The sequence below is a fragment of the Geotrypetes seraphini genome, chromosome 7 (genome assembly GCF_902459505.1).
Source record: "Geotrypetes seraphini chromosome 7, aGeoSer1.1, whole genome shotgun sequence".
Classification (NCBI taxonomy): Eukaryota; Metazoa; Chordata; class Amphibia; order Gymnophiona; family Dermophiidae; genus Geotrypetes; species Geotrypetes seraphini.
The window spans coordinates 85,544,900-85,561,353 of NC_047090.1; the positions used below are offsets into that span (position 1 = coordinate 85,544,900).

The following is a 16,454-nucleotide window of genomic DNA, read 5'->3' on the forward strand; positions in this document are numbered from 1 at the left end:
TGGGGCCTTTGCTAGGCCGGCCCACATCGCATCATCGAAGTGGGCCGGCCTAGCAAAGGCCCCGAGGCTGCCTCATGAAACCACGCTAAACTATTGATTAGGGGCAGCTCTGTGCCGAAGTTAAAAATACACAGAGCTGCTGCTGTTGGTCTGGATTCTTGGGCCCTGAAAGAGGGCAAAGAGCAGCTGTCCTGGAGGTTTCCCTTCCTCTCGCCTTTGCAGGTCCCTTTTTTCCACCTTTTTTTTTTTTTTTTCTTCTTCAAACGGCAACGGGCCCCAGTATCGACATCAATCAAGTAAGTTCCACTGTTCCTTGCAAGCGGTTCTGCTCGGCCAAAGCTTCCCCTCTGATATGAGCCACCTCAGGGGAAAGAAAGTGACCCGCAAAAGTGAGAGGAAGGGGGGCAGATAATGGAAGTTGGAGGGGGGGGAGAGAGAAGGGGCAGATGATGGAATGGAGGAAATGAGAGAGAGAAGGGGACAGATGATGGAAGTGAGAAGAAGGGAGAGAGCGCAGAAGGCAGATGGATGTCAGTTGAGAGGGGAGAGCAGATGCTGAATGGAAGTGGGGAAAGAACACATACTGGATGGAAGGAGATAAATAAAGGGGGAAGAAAATAGTAAGATAATGGATGGGTGAGGGGAAGGAGTGACAAGCTGTGGGTAGATACAGTGAAAAGAGGGAAACAGGACTAAATAGTAAGAAAGAATTTAATATAGATGGAGGCAGAAAATAGAGAAGGAAGACCAGAGAAGAAAAGGGAAGAGAGAGCAGAGAACGATATCAGATCTGAGTGGAGGAAATGAGAAGAGAGAGATGCTAAAAACCACAGGGGGGAGGGAAGGACAGAGATGCCAGACCATGAGGGGAACAGAAGGAAGATGATGGATGCCAGACCAAATGGGGGGGGGGGGGCAGGAGGAGAGATGGAAGGGGCAGATGCTGGACTGAAGAGACAGAGAAGGTTATCATGCCGCTGTACCGGGCCATGGTACACCCTCATCTGGAGTACTGTGTCCAGCACTGGTCACCGTACATGAAGAAGGACACGGTACTACTCGAAAGGGTCCAGAGAAGAGCGACTAAGATGGTTAAGGGGTTGGAGGAGCTGCCGTACAGCGAAAGATTAGAGAAACTGGGCCTCTTCTCCCTCGAACAAAGAAGATTAAGAGGGGACATGATCGAAACATTCAAGATACTGAAGGGAATAGACTTAGTAGAGAAAAACACTATTCACCCTCTCTAAGGTAGGGAGAACGAGAGGGCACTCTCTAAAGTTGAAAGGGGGTAGATTCCGTACAAACGTAAGGAAGTTCTTCTTCACCCAGAGAGTGGTAGAAAGCTGGAACGCTCTTCCAGAGGCTGTTATAGAGAAAAACACCCTCCAAGGATTCAAGACAAAGTTAGATAAGTTCCTGCTGAACAAGAATGTGCGCTGGTAGGGCTAGTCTCAGTTAGGGTGCTGGCCTTAGACCAGAGGGCCGCCACGTGAGCAGACTGCTGAGCATGATGGACCACTGGTCTGACCCAGCAGTGGCAATTCTTATGTTCTTAGGGCAGACGCTGGATGGAAGAGAGTGAAAAGGCAATGAAAGCAGAAACCAGAGACGACAAAAGGTAGAAAAAAATAATTTTATTTCTATCTTGTGATTCAAATATATCAGATTTGAAGTATGTATCTTGCTAGACATAACTGGGGAGTGCAAAGCCCAGGCACTACTTCTTTAGCTTCCAGCTGGCTTAGGGCTCTCTCTGACCAGGGGGCAGTTGCCCTAGTTCTACTCCCCTAACACCATTCCTGTCATGTGTGATTGTGGTATTCTATTACATGATATTTGTGTAGCATTCTGTAATAATTTAGCTTATTCAGTTTTCTTGATAGTAGAGGGGATATATGTGAAGGGGAGGGGAGACAGGGTTTTTGTTGATCTTTGCCCTGTATTATTTGTATTTATAAAAAGACAATTGTATAGAATATTGTTTCTTTTTATACTTTAATAAAATATGTTCAATATAAAATCATAACTATTTGAGGCTTGTGCAGATGGGATCAGATGGTTTGTGGGACCGAGCTCGCGGGGATGGGGCGGCGATGGTTTTTTAAAAAAATTTCAGTCTTAGTAGTTTGCCGGTCCACGAAATAATTATTTTATTTCCGCCGGTCCACAGGTGTAAAAAGGTTGAAGAACACTGGTCTATAGCACATCCTATGTTGCATAGAATTATACTTTTCATTTTGATTCGCTTGTATGAACCTCTTGGATCTATATGGAGGACTTGAGCTAATTTGACCATTATGGTATATTCTTTGTTTGTTTGGGGGTTTTTTTCTTTCAAGTATTGATGTTTCACACTTTAATATTGTAAAAGTTATTGGTTAAATACGCTTTCTGTATAAGTTGTACTTGGTAAAAAATTTGAAAATCAATAAATAATATTTTTAAAAAGTTATAGGAATACTATTAGGACAACAAGCTGGGTTCACTAAAATGCCTTGTTTTCTATAAGACAGTACGGCAAAGCAAAGACATTGGAGTATGAGAGTTTTACCAGAGTGGTGAAATTTTGTGCCTAGAACTAAAAACAGCCTGCATGAACCACTTGTAGACCCACAAAAAGTCCTGCTTCCACCACTACACATCAAATAGGGCTTGATTAAGCAGTTTGTAAGGGCTCTAGCATAGGATTGGCCCTGCTTAAAGTACCTTTCTAAGAAATTTCCCTTCATCGCACAAGAAAAATTGAAAGCTGGAATTTTTGTTGGTCCTCAAATAAAGAAACCGATGAAGGATGAAGATGTTGATAAAACAATGAATGAGAGAGAAAAAGACGCATGGACCGCCTTCTGATCTGTTACTGTAAACTTTATAGGGAATAACAAAGATCCTAATTACAGGGCCATTGTTGAAACAATGTTGCAAAATTTCAAAGAAGTTGGGTTGTAACATAAGTGTAAAAGTTCACTTTCTACATTCCCATATCGACATTCTGAAAAATCTGGGACATTATATTGAAGAGCAAGATGAACATTTTCACCAAGATATTAAAGAGATGGAGAGAAGGTACCAGGGGAGATGGAATGAAACTATAAGAACATAAGAATTGCCGCTGCTGGATCAGACCAGTGGTCCATCGTGCCCAGCAGTCCACTCACGTGGCAGCCCTTAGGTCAAAGACCAGTGCCCTAACTGAGTCTAGCCTTACCTGCGTACATTCTGGTTCAGCAAGAACTTGTATAACTTTGATTGAATCCCTGGAGGGTGTTTTCCCCTATAACAGCCTCCAGAAGAGCGTTCCAGTTTTCCAACACTCTCTGGGTGAACGTTTGTACGGAATCTATCCCCTTTTAACTTTAGAGAGTGCCTTCTCAATCTCCCTACCTTGGAGAGGGTGAACAACCTGTCTTTAACTAATAAGTCTATTCCCTTCATTATCTTGAATGTTTCAATCATGTCCCCTCTCAGTCTCCTCTTTTCAAGGGAGAAGAGGCCCAGTTTCTCTAATCTCTCACTGTACTACAACTCCTCCAGCTCCTTAACCATTTTAGTTGCTCTTCTCTGGACTTTTCGAGTAGCACTGTGTCCTTCAAGTACGGTGACCAGTGATGGCCCGGTACAGAAGCATGATAACCTTCTCCGATCAGTTCGTGATCCCCTTCTTAATCATTCCTAGCATTCTGTTCACCCTTTTCACCACCACCGCGCATTACACGGACGACTTCATCGACTTGTTGACCAGTACTCCCAAATCTCTTTCCTGGGGGTTTCTACAAGTACCACACTGGACATCCTGTATTCATGTATAAGATTTTTGTTACCGACATGCATCACCTTACACTTATCCACATTAAACCTCATTTGCCTTGTTGCGGCCCTTTTCTAGAGCGTGTTTATGTCATGTTGCAGGTCTTTGCAATTTTCCTGTGTTTTCACTAATCTGAATAACTTTGTATCATTTGCAAATTTTATCACCTCGCTCATCGTACCAATTTCCAGGTCGTTTATAAATATGTTGAAGAGCACAAGTCCAAGCACCGAACTCTGTGGCACTCCACTCGTGACGCTTTTCCATTCCGAGTGTTGTCCATTTACCCCACTCTCTGTTTCCTATCCGCCAACCAGTTTTTAATCCACATGAGTATTTCACCCTCGATTCATTGGCTCGCAATTTTTCAAAGTAGTTGTTCATGCAGGACCTTGTCGAGCGCCTTCTGAAAATCCAGATGTACAGTGTCGACAGGGTCACCCTTGTCTATCTGCCTGTTAACTCCCTCGAAGAAATGCAGCAGTTTTGTCAAGCAAGATCTTCCTTTGCTGAAGCCGTGCTGGCTGGTCTTCATCAGATTGTATCCGTCACGGTGGGCAATGATGCAGTCCTTTATAAGCGCCTCTACCATCTTTCCCAGTACCAAGGTCAGACTCACCGGTCTGTAGTTTCCCGGATCTCCCCTCGAACCTTTCTTGAAGATCAGCGTAACATTCACCACTTTCCAGTCTTCCGGAATCCTTCCCGATTTGATCGACAGATTGGTTATTAGTTGAAGCAGTTCAGCTATAACCCCTTTCATTTCCTTGATTACCCTCAGATGGATGTTGGAGAGGGACAGTCAAGATCTTCAAGGATCTGCAAGGAAGTCAAAGAGGAGAAAGTTTGAAAATTAATGGAGCACTGTTTGCTTTTTGTTTTGTTACAGGGTAGTCATGAAATAAATTAGGGCAGTTCTGTACAGTATTTTTTTTAAATGTGTTTGTAATAAAATTTGACCTTATGTGAAATGGTGTTTGAATACATTTGTGCTTACAGTAGTTAAAATCATGAAAATATAACTTCTTATTTTGTGTAAAAACCTAACGTGACAGGCAAAAATGGATGTCATTTCTAGAATCAGCATACAAAATTGATTCAAGAACAACTACTTTTAAGAAATCATCTGAGTAAAAGTTTTAAAATGCAGTCTGGTGATCATTACCTATTGTAATAAGATCTTTTGGATTGGAACTTAAGGAGGGATTCCAGACTGCAGCTTTGTAGGTTTTTATATTTTAATTATTTTAATCTTTTCTTTTGTTAATGGTGTTCCTTTTCTCGGAGTTTAAAATTGTAAACCGCTCTGCTGTTATTGTGAACGGTGGTGTATAAGTACTAATAAACATTATTCCACACAGTATTTGAGAGGCAGTCACACCATGAAGTGATACAAAGTAGAGAATGATACGGGGGAAAAAATCTGCCCCCACACTGCACCGTCCCCGGCCCACCATCCTCTGTACCGCCCCGTCACCGCCGTACCCTTCACCGCCCCGTCACCGTCACCGCCATCCCTTTCACCACCCCGTCACCGCTACTGCCATCGCATTCATCGCCCCGTCACAGTCCCCGCAGCATCCATATAAGCCTCAGTACTGCAAAACACCATGAAGACAGAAGAGAGTCCTGCCACTACTACTACTGCACTGAGAATCTGTTTCAGTGCCTCTGCCCTGTTGTAAAAACAGAACATAAAATAAATCAATTGACTTGTCCTCCCTTGCAATGACGCGTCCCTCATGTTTACCTATAGCTCGAATCAGGTCAATTGTGGATCTGGAACGTGAGCGCAGGCAGACAGTGATACAAAAACAGCAGACACCCGACCAATTGCAGTGTTCCGCCATCTTCCTCCCTCCATCTCACCTTAGATGTAGAGTATGCCGGCTTTCTTTTTCGCCCAGCCGCACGTGCAGCTGCTCATTTGTTCAATATTCTCCTCTGACGCAACCGGAAACAGGAAGTTGCAAGAGAGGAGAAGATTGATCAACACGAGCAGCCGCGCATGCGGCTGGGCGAAAAAGAAAGCCAGCATATTCTACATCAGTGTTTTTCAACCTTTTTACACCCGTGGACTGGCAGAAATAAAAGAATTATTTTGTGGACCGGCAAACTACTAGGACTAAAATTTTAAAACCCTGTTTCCGCCCCATCTCCGCAAGCTTGGTCATCTCAGTAACTATAGAAAAATAGACAAATATAGTGCAAAATATAGAGAGCAGATATAAATTCTCAAAACTGACACATTTTGATCACTAAATTGAAAATAAAATCATTTTTCCTACCTTTGCTGTCTGGTGATTGATTTCATGAGTCTCTGGTTGCGTTTCCTTCTGTCTGTGTATCCTTTCTTTCTTTCTGCACTCAGGCCCAAGAATTGTCCCTTTCTATTCCCTCCCTCTTTCCTTCCTATGTCCTTAGTGCCCCCGGTGCCTCCTTCCCATGTCTTTAGTGCCCCCGGTGCCTCCTTCCCATGTCTTTAGTGCCCCCAGTGCCTCCTTCCCATGTCCTTAGTGCCCCTTCCTGTCTTTAGTGCCCCCAGTGCCTCCTTCCCATGTCTTTAGTGCCCCAGTACCTCCTTCCCATGTCCTTAGTGCCCCAGTACCTCCTTCCCATGTCCTTAGTGCCCCTTTCTGTCTTTAGTGCCCCCAGTGCCTCCTTCCCATGTCTTTAGTGCCCCTAGTGCCTCCTTCCTATGTCCCTCTCACTGCCTTCCACACTTTGTCCCACCCCCACCCCCGAAGCCTGCTTGCCTGTCTACCTTTCTCTCTCCCTAGCCAAAGCCAGCCTGCTGCCTCCCTGCCGCTCAAAAAAAAAAAAGCCTCCCTCCTTTTCCCCTTCTCTTACCGCCATGCTGCAGCTGCTAAAGCCGGAAGTCTTCTTTCCGACTTAATTTTGAAGTCGGAGAGGACGTTCTGGGCCATCTAGGCAGCAATTGGCTGACCCAGACCGTCCTCTCCGACGTCAGAATTAACGTCGGAAAGACTTCCTGTCGGCTTTAGCAACTGAGAGCAGGGGAAAAGGAGAGGCTTTTTTTTTCACGCGGACCGGCAGAAATTCAACCGGCGGTTGAGGAACAGTGCTCTATATCTAAGATAAGGTGGAGGGAGGGAGATGGCGGAACGCTGCGATCGGGCGGGTGGGGACCGCGCGATCCTTGATTGCCTCACTGCGGAGACAAGTCCATTCACCGCTCCACGGGGCGGTGAATGGCCTTGTCCCCATCCCGCAGAGGCCACTATTTTTTCTTCCCCGTTTCGGCGGGTTAACCGCCACCGTGTCATTCTCAAATACAAAGGCATTATAAAATTTTCATCTTTTTTTCCATTCCTTTTCTGATAATTCCTAACATTCTATTTGCTTTCTTAATCATCACTGCATATTGAGCTGGGGGTTTCAACTTATCATCAGTGATGACACCTAGATCCTTTTCCTGGGTGGTGACTTCTAATGTGGAATCTTGCATCACGTAGCGATAGTTCGGGTTCCTCTTTCCCATGTGCATCACTTTGCACTTGCTAGCATTAGACATCATCTGTCATTTTGATGCCCAATCTCGCAAGGTACTTTTGCAAATTTTTTACAATCCTCTTGCAATTTAACAACTTGGAGCAACTTTGTGTCATCAGCAAATTAATTATCTCATGAGTTATTCCCATCTCTAGATCATTTAAAAAGCATCATTCCCAGCAGAGACCTTGGGGAACCCCACTGTCTACCCTTCTCCATTCAGAATAATGGCCATTTAACCATACTACCTTTTCTACCTTTTAACACATTCTTAATCCACAATAGGACGTTACCTCCTATCCCATGACTTTCAAATTTCCTTAGGAGTCTTTCATTAAGTATCATAAGGAATCAACTTCCTTAATATCCAACATTTACTCATCGTCTGTTTTCAAAAACCTAAAATCTCATTTTCCATCTTTCTTTCAGCTAATACAACTATAATATTTTTCCTACCTGCACCATTCACTAATAACCTTGAAGACAACAGTGACTTGTAAAATAATCTAGATAAGGGCATCGTTTAAGTAAAGCAATAAAAAAAAATAATATGCTTATATTTTGAATGCTGAAAAAGAACACAAAGACATTCATGAACATTGCATACTTTACACTGACCTAACATCTTTAGCAGGTTCACTGTACATAAAAAAAAACATGTATTTCACATACAACATATCCCTACATTCCATAGCTCTGAAGCCCTATTGCATTTATACAATGCATACATTTATACAATGCATACATTTATACAATGCAGACAACTGAACTAATTATTCAAAGGTGGAGAGGAATGGCTGGTGGACTTAGAGGTTATTATCTTAATTAGATAACACAGACATCTATAAGCTCATGCTTCATACAGCAAAAAAGATCTGTCTCATTGAAATATTACAGTATTTCTTCTGTATCATTTAAGCTATAGCCATGTAGAGTATACAGTTCCCTGTGCTTCTTATTTTTGTTGGGGGGGGGTTGTTTGTTTGGTGTTGTGTTTATGGGAGCCCGAGACCCTGTGTCGACGGGCGTAAGGTAACGCGGGGCTGGTAGAGCTCTCGTGTTATCCGTTGTCTGGGTAGGTGGGATTAGAGTAGTCAGGGGGAGGGCAGGAAGGAATAGACAGGGATTGGGCAGAGAGCCTGTCAGGGAAAATAATTTTAAATTCATTGGTGGAGTGGTGTGGGGGCAAGGCTTTAAAGCCAGGACCCTGGAGGATTCGACTCCTCCTGAGGTCCTCCAGGACGGCTTTTTTCCTCCAGGGCGGCTTTTGTTTTTGGTGGTGTGTCGGTCGTCGCGGAGAGGCGCATGGCAGAGCGAGAGGTGTCTGGGTCGGCATCGGAGGGAGAAGCGTAGATATCTCTGCTGGCGGGTGCGTTGTTGATTGAGGACCCGATGGAGCAGGTGGGCGGCAGCGGAGTTAGTGGGGGTAGTAGGCCTGAGCGGCGGTCCCAAGGTGGAGGCGTTGTCGGCTATCGCGATCGCCAGCTCAGGTCTTGGAATGCAGGGGCGGGCGTTGGGTAGGGCCACGGGGCCTAGTTCGACGTCAAGGAAATGGCAGGGAAAGTCACGCGGGAGGAGTTCCACCTGGCTGGCAGGCTGTAACTCCAGCGTTTCCAGCGCTGTGTTTGGGGAGGTTGGGCTGGCTGTAGAGGGTGGCTCCAGTGGTTTGTCTGCTGTGCAGGCTGCCCCTGCAGGGTTTGACTCTTCTGGAGGGTTTGAAGTGGGTGGAGAGAGCTTGCTTGTCTCAGGGGCAGGGGACCAGGGTGGGGCGGTTGGCAGTGTTGTGGAGGGGGTGCGGCCCCAGACCCATTTGGGAAGGGGGCAGGGTCCCTGTCTCACTGGATTCCAGGGTCAGTGGGGGGCTCCGTGGGGTTTTCCTCAGTGGTGGGCGGATCCGGCTAGTTGGGGGCCGGGTTCGTCTTTTTCCCCTTGGGGTGGCAGAAGGTACCCCAGTGGGGTTGGTGGTCCAGTTTCTGCTGGGAGTGGGAGGTCTGGTTGGCATATGCCTTGGGGTGGTTTCCTAGGCTTTGCTCCTGGCTCTGCTTTATTTTCACAGGGTTCATCGTTGGCGCCTGAGCGCCCCAGCAGTGCAGTGGCAACATGGAGTCATTCTTCTAGCACCGTCGGAGGCGCGTCAGAGAGGTATCAGAGCGGCAGTGACGGCGGCGTGCGACCCTGTTGTGAGAGTAGCTGCTGGAGGTGGCACTACAGGTTCTTCTGCTCCTGTGGTGGCTGCTGGCAGTGGCGCCACTGTTTCTACGCCAGTATCTTCTACAGAGGCCGGTCCTGCTGATGGTGGCATTTCGGCCTTGGAGAACATCGCGGGACCTTCTACATCGGGTAATGTGGCGCCTGCGGTTGTTGCTGGGGGGAATAAGTCCAGGAAGCAGGGGAGGGATAGGTGGATGCGGCGGAGGGGGTTGTCTTCTTCGGGGTCTTCCTCATCTTCCTCCTCTTCCTCTTCTTCATCATCTTCTTCTGGGACAGTTCCTGGCAGGGTGGGTGGTTATGTGGTAGGTGGTAGCGTGGTTCCGATGGGGGCGAGTCGGGGTGCTCCAGCGTTGGTGGCATTAACAGAACTCTGGGAGAGGGTTCCACGGACGTTGCGGCGCAAAATTCGGCGTCGCTCCTGTTTAGACATATTTCAGCTCATGGAAGGCAGAGCTCACAGGCGCAGTCGGAAAAAAGCAAAGCAGGGGACCAGCGAGTCCAAGCAGCTGCCGGTGGCTCGGTCCATCATTAATTGGATGCATTCCTTCTTGCGACTGGCCAGCGTTTGGGGGCGTGCGCATCCAGGGGATTATGGTCTGTTGTTAGCTTATGCGGACTTGGTGCTGGATGCTTATCAGCGCTTTGGGGGTTGGTCGTGGCTTAATTACGACGAGGCATTTTGTGTTTTTGCTTGAGTGTCAATAAACAAATAGAAGGAATAACAAGTAGCTCTCTGATAAACAGGCTCTGTTCCAAGAAATCACTTTCTCTCGACACAGCCATGTTTTGGCTGGCGGGCCTTCATCAGAAGAAGGAAATCAACCTTACAAATTGAAACCATCAAACATAAAAGAAAGTCTAAACAGAGTAAACATTGCATGAACAAAATACATACTTGCAGAAAATATACATACAGACCAACTATAAAAGCATAAATACATAAATGAAAAATAGAACGTATAAATATAATGTTAAAATGATATGATAGCTATTAAATTAATTCTTATCCATTGGAAAGATTCTTCTAAGTTAGATAGCAATAATTGGTGGAATTTGGTTTGTTTATACGTTATGTATGAAAAAATACTAGCAGTCAACTGTGGCAATGTGAGAATCTTTAACAAAATTTGGGAACCTTTGCTTAGATATCATAATTAATATATTGTTATAAATGTTATTTCGTTTATATCACAACTTTTCATGACTAATGTTTGGTATTTATTGTATTGATATGGTTTATTTGGTCTCTGTATATTATGTATTTCTTTTTAAAATTTAATATAAAAATTTTTAAGGATAAATGCACAGTAAAATTTTTATACCTCGCAGGTCAAGATGAAATTAGCAGATGCTTAGGAGACAGTTCTATATGAGAAAATGGTTTAAGAGCCAATGAACAAAAAGAGGAGTGTGTGGCGTAGTGGTTGAAGCTACAGCCTCAGCACCCTGGGGTTGTGGGTTCAAACCCTGCGCTGCTCCTTGTGACCCTGGGCAAGTCACTTAATCCTCCATAGCCCCAGGTACGTTAGACAGATTGTGAGCCCACCGGGACAGAGAGGGAAAATGCTTGAGTACCTGATTGTAAAAACCGCTTAGATAACCTTGATAGGCGGTATATAAAATCCGAATAAAACTTGAACTTGAAACTTGAAAACACAGATTTTTAAATAAACAGCACCGGTTACTTACAAATGCAACAATTGCAATGATTACTAGACCAATGGTGTAAATGTGTAAACCAGGGGTTGTTCAACCTGCGGCCGTATGAAGTATTTTGTGCGGCCCCGGTCGAGGGCGATGCAGTTTTTTTCTCTGCTGCCATCTTGCCGGCTCCCTCCTCTGTCTTGCTGCAGCATTTGCAGAAAACCAGCAGAGAAAATGCCTGGGATTGGGATTCATATTTCAGCTATGAAACATTTCCTCTCACATTCATACCAACTACTCCCCAACACCTTCTGATTATTGGTATAATATTGGCCACAGCTTTATTTATACCACATTAACTTCCATAACCAATTGCAATAAAATGAATAACAACTTTCAAAATATACATCAAACACCAAATTGCATTTTTGCGGATCACTCACTGGAGCTGTTCGGTAATGAAACTAGCTCCAGTCTCCACAATACTACTTTTATAATATCTTGTGACTTACAGGGTCGTCAAGCCACCTGAACCCACGGCGGTGCCGCCCACGAGTCCATATTTCCAATTAATCCCATATCTTAACTTAACCCTCCTCTGATATCAAAGTTCTTGTCTAGGCCACAAGCAGTGACAGAGCTACTCTTGTCACTGCCCCCCCCCCCACCCCACCCCCGAAGCTGCGGCCAACTAGCCAACCAACCAACTCTGTAATAAGTCCTGGATCGTACTCAAAAATATGTTTACCCCAATCGATAAGTAAACCCCATCAGGACGAAATAATCCTGGACAATCCGCCGAAATGAGATCATGCACCAATACCCACCCATCATGGAAACAAGTTTAGAAATGTCCACATTCACACGCCTACAAAGGCGTTCAATAGCCGCCATCTTCCTCGCTTCTTTCCAACAATGCTGGGGTAAAATATGAGACCAAACCATGAATGCCATTGGGAAAAAGCAGCTGCAGACAATAAATCAAACTTCATTTGGCGTATCAACTCAACACCTTTTGTCATGCACAAGTTATTGCCCCCCAAATCAGAATAAGGACTGGTGAAGAAAAGTGACTTGTTTGAAGAAGTGTAGGCAGTAGCTGCTCCCAGCACATCTCACAAATGGCCAGCCAGTGAATCTGAATTCTATACTCCACTAGTCCTAGCTAATTATAAGATGAAATCACCTACAGTGTTAGCATTATGCAAATTAATTATGGATTTCTGTTAACAACAAACCAGGAGAGTAATAAATTAGACACAACCACATAACTACCTCAAACTAGCCATTACCAAATAACTATCCATGAGATAACAATGAGTTAAGGTGGGAAATGGTATGAACATGAGGCCGAGGATAGGTTCAGAGTTAGTATAGATGACCTGGAAAACAAAAGAGAGGTGAAAAACAGTGGAAAGTGATGGTGGTGCTGAGGATAGTAAAAGAGGTGGATCCCGGAGATCTTTGGGGGATGGGAGGCCCAGGAAGGTGGGGGATCTTTGCTGGAGAAAGGAGATTGATGTGCCCTAAGTGCTGTTCCCTTTACGATTCCTCCATGAATCATTATGATGTGTATTAGAGGCCTGTTGCTCTGGTAGAAGAGAAAAAATGCTTGCTCAAACTTGACATTATTTTTCCATGAAAATGCAGTTTGTTAAGTTCAATACAAGCAGCATTATTCAATATGCACAATAATGATGTGCTAAGCATGCAGTTGCATCTCATTATTAAGTAGTCTGTGTTACTTTAAACTTACATTTATTACTGTAAAAAATAGCACATCATTTTATAATTTAATGTATGTTAACTGGTAACTATTGTGCATTACTTCTTTAACACATATTAGAAACTACCCCATATATGAGGTTATCTTGGGAACTAATGGTCCTGAAAGGGCATCTATAAAGAATGATAGTGGTTCTACAACTGAACAATTAGATGACATGATGGGTCTCCCAGGAGGATCTTTGACTGATTTAAATATTTTTTGTAGGGCTATTCAATTAAATGTTTTAATCACACAATTAATTGCAATTAAAATTTTTAATTGCATGATTAATTGTATAAAGTGTCCCCTTACATTCCCTCCTCTATAGTGCAAATCCCTGAAAAAGAAATAATACCGCAAGTTTCAAATCTCACCTCTCACTAAAGCCCCCAACCCAAAACAACTAGTCATACTCATTTTCCTTGAAAATGACCAGATATCTTTTTGTAATATTTTTTTGTAATGCATCTTCGATAATTCTTTTGTAATCCGCCGTGAACCGCAAGGTAATGGTGGAATAGAAATCCCTAATGCAGGGGTAGGGAACTCCGGTCCTCGAGAGCCATATTCGTCGGGTTTTCAGGATTTCCCCAATGAATATGCATTGAAAGCAATGCATGCAAATAGATCTCATGCATATTCATTGGGGAAATCTTGAAAACCCGACTGGAATACGGCTCTCAAGGACCGGAGTTCCCTACCCCTGCCCTAATGTAATGTAATGTGTACATAACAGATGTAAGTTCTCAAAACTAATACATTTCAATTCAATTGTCCCATAGAAAGGCAATATATCAAATCGCATTACCACCACCACCAACCCCTCCCATACTAAACTACAAATAAAATAATTATAACTTTGATGTCTGGTGATTTTTATCTTTCTAATCATCTCATTCCACATCTCTGGTTCTGCTTCTCTGTGCTCTGTCTATTCATTTTTTTTCCTTTTTTTTTCCTCTTCCTGACCCATTATGCATCTTTCATGATCAGCTTTTCTTCCATTTCCTTCCTCCTTTTCAAATCTGTCTAGTTTCCATCTCTTCTCTTCCCTGCCATTCATAGGCACCATCATCTCCCTTCCATTCATTTCCTTTCTGTTCCCTTTCATGGGTACTCTTTCTTCCCTTTTTTTTTCCCTTCCCTCCCCTCCCTCTCTCCATCACTCCATGCTAACCATTTCTCTGCTTCCCTCCTTTGTTACCATATCCCTTGGGTTTTCCTTCCCTATTTCCAGAATCTGGCCCTCTCAAATATCACCCTCCTCCCTGCCTGCACCTCTTTCTCCCAGCAAATTTTCCTGTCTCTCCCTCCCTTCCGCTCCGACCATAATCAAAATAGCTCTCTTCCCTCTCCCTCGTGATTGGTTCTCTCTCTCTCTCCCCCCCTCCCTCCTTCTCCCTCCCCTCCCCCATGGCTGAATATTTCTCTCCCTGCCCTCCCCATTGTAAGGTATCTCTCTCTTCTTCTTCTTTCCCTGCCCCCCTGGTCGGGCTTCTCTCTCTCTTCCGTCCCTCCCTTCCCCCATGGTCCAGTCTGGTCGCTTTCCTCCATCCCTTTTCCTGTGGTTGGCTTTCTGTCCTCCTTCCTTCCCTCTCTCTAACCCAGGGGTGTCAAAGTCCCTCCTCGAGGGCCGCAATCCAGTCGGGTTTTCAGGATTTCCCCACTGAATATGCATGAGATCTATTTGCATGCACTACTTTCATTGTATGCTAATAGATCTCATGCATATTCATTGGGGAAATCCTGAAAACCCGACTAGATTGCGGCCCTCGAGGACCGACTTTGACACCTGTGCTCTAACTTTACATAGTCGCTGGCAGTGCTAGCAATTAAAGCAGAGCACTGCCTGCAGGCTAGGTGACTCTAGTCTCTTGCAGTCTCTTCAATCCCTGCTACACTGGAACAACTGATGTAACTTCCTGTTCTGGTAGCAGGGACTGAAGAGACTGTGAGAGATTGAAACAGTGCTCTGCTTTAATTGCTGGCACTGCTGGAAGCTATGAATGATTAGAGAAATGGAGGGAAATAGGACAGAGAGCCAACCATGGGAGGAGGGAAGGAGGAGACCCGTCTGAACTGGACCATAGGGGGGGACGAAGGAAGGAGAGAGAGAGGCCTATAGTAGTCTGGATCAGATGGTGGGCAGAGACAGTCCCAAGTGGAGGCAAGTGGCGACGGCAGCAAGGTAGCTAGATGGGCGAAGGGGGAGGAGAGACTACTGCAATTTGGTGCTTCTGGATATACCTGCATCAGCGTTGATGTGCTGCAGGTAGCCCAGAATGCGCTGTTCGAACTCTGTTTCGATGAACAAAGAGTGATCATGTGACAGAATGCTATATACAGTGGCATACCAAGGGGGAGGCAGGGGGAGGTCCACCCCGGGTGCACGGCCCAAGGGGGTGCACAGCTGGCCACTCACTGGGTAATAGGCTGCCGCCGGGGAAAGGCTGCCATTGCTGTCATCAAAAACAAGCCGGCGTTCTCCCTTCCTACTTCTCTTCTCCGCGAGCCGACCAACTCTAGCTGTCTGACGTCAATTCTTATATCGGAGAGGACGTTCTGGGCCAGCCAATCTCTGCCTGGCTGGCCTGGAACGTCCTCTCCGACGTTAGAATTGACGTCGGGCAGCCAGAGTTGGTCGGCCCGCGGGAAAAGCAGCAGGGCGAACTCGGCGCCGGCCTGTTTCCGATGGCCATTGGCAGCCTTTCCCTGGCGGTGGTGGCAGAAGTATGTTTCCCAATGGCGGTGGCATGAGGGAGGGCAGGGAGAAAGAAAGAAAGGGGGGGACAGGGATCCAGAAAGAAAGAAAGGGGGCAGGGTGAAAGAAAGAAATGGGGCACGGAGAGAGAGAAAGATAGACATACAGAAAGAAAGGGGGCATGGAGAGAGAAAGAAAGAAAGAAGGGGACAGGATGAAACAAAGAAAAAGTTGGGGGAGGGAATGAGGTCTGGAGGAGAGGAGGCATACAGGAGGCTGAAAGAAGGGAAGAAATATTGGATGCACAGTCAGAAGAATAAAGTGCAACCAGAGACTGATGAAATTACCAAACAAAGGTAGGAAAAATGATTTTATTTTCAATTTAGTGATCAAAATGTGTCCATTATAACATTTTCTCTGCGTACAGTGTGCTTTTAAAATTTTATTGTTGGTAGATCATTTTGACTTGGCCACAAAGGTAAGGGGGAGGGAGGGAGGAGAGCTGCTGAAAGACATCTAGTAATCCTTGCAGGCTTGACTGTGCAGGGAATTATTTTTGTAAAATCATGTTTTGTTATGTGACTGGCATTATGTAGACTTTAATTTCTATGAATGAGTAGAATGAAAATTATATAAAATTACTTGCTTGTTTTTATGTGCGTGCGCTGAAGTAAAGTGGAGAGAGAGTGGGCTGAGGACGCTGAAGGGAAATGGGGAAGAGAGAGTGGGGAGAAGACGCTGATTTATAAATTGACAATTGTACAGAATATTGTTTCTTTTTATACTTTAATATAATAAGTTCAATATAAAAC

At 44.9% G+C, this 16,454-nt stretch overlaps 1 long non-coding RNA gene across 1 annotated transcript in view; it reads right to left on the reverse strand.

Moving 5' to 3' along the window:
- Positions 1-4,475: 4,475 nt before the first annotated feature.
- LOC117363318 overlaps positions 4,476-16,454 on the reverse strand; it is a 32,750-nt gene continuing 20,771 nt past the window's right edge. The window contains exon 3 of the long non-coding RNA XR_004540022.1: positions 4,476-4,624. This is a non-coding gene — a long non-coding RNA (uncharacterized LOC117363318). The remainder of the gene's footprint in view (positions 4,625-16,454) is intronic.